The sequence below is a fragment of the Ursus maritimus genome, unplaced genomic scaffold (genome assembly GCF_017311325.1).
Source record: "Ursus maritimus isolate PB19 unplaced genomic scaffold, ASM1731132v1 scaffold_23, whole genome shotgun sequence".
NCBI classification, from domain to species: Eukaryota; Metazoa; Chordata; class Mammalia; order Carnivora; family Ursidae; genus Ursus; species Ursus maritimus.
Window position 1 is genome coordinate 39,366,250 of NW_024424786.1, and position 3,189 is coordinate 39,369,438.

A 3,189-nucleotide genomic window follows, 5' to 3' on the forward strand; every position below is an offset into this window, starting at 1 on the left:
GGCCTGCAACACTCTAACTTTGCCCTCACCCATGCTCCACCTCAGCACTCTCATCCTGCTCCACACCCCCCATCTGTTTGCAGTACAGGTGTATGACTTGACCTTTAAAAAAACAAAACTGTCAAGGCCCAGCACCTTGGAGATCCGAAGTTTCCCAGACTAACACAGACCCGAGTGCCACGCGCTCCTGCTACCCCCAAATCACCCGCGGTTCCTCCGATCTCACGTGCAGTACCGCTGCTGGGGAGGCCATGCCCCTGCTCACTGCCCTGAGCTGAGCTCTGCCCTCTAGGCTACCGGTCAGGTATTGGCCGGGACCACTTCCTGACCAAGCAGCTGCATGGATGCATCGAGGGGCTCAAGAGGCGCCGGAGCAAGAGGCTGAACATCTTGGGGCACTGAGAGCACCGCCTCGGGCTCGGGCTCGAGAGACAGACAGCCGGACTCCAGCCCCCGACCCCTGTCCCGTCCCCAGACCCAAGCCCGACCCTGTCCACGCGGAATTTGAATCCTAGAGAAATAAAAGACTCTGTGCACGGTCGGTGAGTCAGTGCGTGGCTGCCCGCGTGAGGCGGACGCACGTGGCCCCGCCTTTCCCCGTGACCTTCACTCGGTCACCGCTGTGACCTTGAGCGTTCTCGGTCCAGGCCCTATTGGCTCCGCCTTCCAGGGATTCGAAATCCAGGACTTCTTGCATGTTTTATGCCTGCTTCTCCCACCCGGGGTCCAGCAGCTGTGTGGGGATACTGGATCTGCGGTCCAAGTGCCCCGATGGTGTAATCTTGGGGGAAGCAGGAGAAGGTAAAGGGGTAGTGCCTCCGCTCAAGTTTAGGCATGCTAGGCCCCGCCCCTCATGCATATGCAGTTACACTAACCTCTCCGCTTGCCCCGCCCTCTTATTTACATATGTAAGTCTTCTCCCTTGCCCCGCAACTGCGGCCACGGAGCCACCTCGCCCACTTCTCTCGCGCACAGCGCGCCCCGCCTCCTTCGTTACGTAAGAGCGCTCCTGGTTCCAACCCCCTCCCGGAGCCTCACCAAGTCTCCTCTGGCCCCGCCCCCTCGGCCACCGCCTTCGCTAGTGCGCCGCTCCAGCTCGGCGGCGATGGGCGGGACCTTCATGAAGGACCTGCCTCTGGCTTCGCCGGCTCCGCCCCGACTGGTCCGGGCACGCAGGCGCTGCCCGCCCCGCTTGTCTGATTAGCATAGGGCGCCGAGACCCGCCCCCTGCTTTGCATGCGCACGGCCGGCCCCACCCCCGCTGTCAGCTGGAGGAAGCAGAGTAGGAAGCGGCCGCGATGTCCTTTTGTGTCCTACAAGCCGCCGGCGGCGCCGCCGAGTGAGGGGACGCGGCGCGGCGGGGCGGTGCGGCCCGAGGAGGCGGCGGAGGAGGGGCCGTTCGCGGCCCCAGGCTCACCCCGGCGCTCCGGGCCGCTCGGCCCCCATGCCTGCCCGCCCGCCCTGCCGGAGCCCCAGGTCCGGGGGCGGAGGGGAGCGCCGCTGGGGGGGTGGACGGGCGGGGCGCGGGGGCCATGTGCGAGCGCGGCTGGGAGGCGGGCGGGGGGAGGGCGGGCTCCGGCCCCGGGTCACGGTTGGGACCGGGTCCAGGGCCAGACGGGGTTAGGGTCCGGGCGGGATCCCGTGTTGAGGTCTTAATGCGTCGGCCTGGGACAGGGGCCAGTTCTGGCTCGGGCTGCAGGTCCTGGCCAGGGTCAGGCTTGGGCCTCGAATCCAGTCCCAGGGCAGGGTTCAATCCGGCACCTGGAGCAAGTCGAAGTCCCAGGGGCGGGCCTGGGTGGAAGATAGGGAGGGTTCCCTGTCGGAGAGGGGGCTTTGAAGACCACGTGGGGGCGCTCGAAGGGGCCTTGGGCCACCCTCCTCTCTGGGTCAAAGGTCATCGCACCGGCAGGGGAGAACTTCCTCCTCCTTGGCGCTCCCCATTTACTTCCTGATAACCTGATAGAGGTCCCCCGCGGGCGGAGGGGGAGGGGAGGCGAAGCAACTTTAGGCAACTTTCCGTAGGTGTGCGCAGGTTGGGGGGGGCGGGGCGCCCCTGAGGTGGAGGATTCTGCGGCAGCTGGAGTGTAAGAGTGATTGTGCTGGCGGGGGTTGGGGGGGTGGGGTGGGGTGTAAGGAGGTGGAGCCGCGTCCTCGGGTGGGCCTGGGATTGGCATGCAGGGGCAGGAGGGGCGGTGTGTCAGGTGTGAAAGGCTCTGAGTGTGTTTCCACAAGGGTCTGTGCGTGTGGGTCTGTGTGGGGGCATGGTGAGTGCATGTGTTTGGGAGTGAGTCTGTGTGATTGTGAGCGAGTGTGTGTGATTGTGAGCTTGGAGTGTGACTTTGTTTATGGGTTGTGCACTTCGGGAGGAGTGTGTGAGTGAGAGTTGGGGCTTCGGGAAGGCCATGTGTGAGAGCATGGAAGCGCCCAGCAGAGAGTGAGCATGTGTGAGCAGTGAGGACAGATGTGGACCCAGGTGAGTGGGAGTGTGTGAACCCACCACCTGCCCTTGTGTGCCTGGTTCATGCTTTTGAATGGAGGATACCCAGGTGAGGGGGAAATCATCAAGGTCCCCAACATCTGGAGAAAATTGAGAGGTATCTCACTACTGGCTGGGGTTCCAGATGGGGTTGAAGGTCACCTGGGGACTAAGGTTACCCTGTTCCCTGGCCGGGGTGGGAGTAGGGAGTTTCCAGGCCTCCCCTAGGTTCCCAAGTGGGAGACCTTGCTGTCAGTTACTGGCCCTGGAGGCTTTGGAGACTCTGTTCCCATGGCAACAGCTGGGGGGGGCCTCTTCATTGGGCAGCCCTTCTTTGGACTCTGCCCCCCTTCCCTCCCCCTCGGTGAGCCTGGAAGCCTGGCCCTAGGCCCGGGGTTGGGCAACCAGGGTGGCACTGTGTCTCCATCCCCCATCCCAGTGTCTCCTTGTGACCCGACAGGTCTCTCCCTGCAGGTGACCAGCGCCATGTCCAGCCAGGTGGTGGGCATTGAGCCTCTCTACATCAAGGCAGAGCCAGCCAGCCCTGACAGCCCAAAGGGTTCCTCGGAGACCGAGACCGAGCCCCCCGTGGCCCTGGCCCCTGGCCCAGCTCCCACCCGCTGCCTCCCAGGCCACAAGGAAGAGGAGGATGGGGAGGGGGCTGGGCCTGGCGAGCAGGGTGGTGGGAAGCTGGTGCTCAGCTCCCTGCCCAA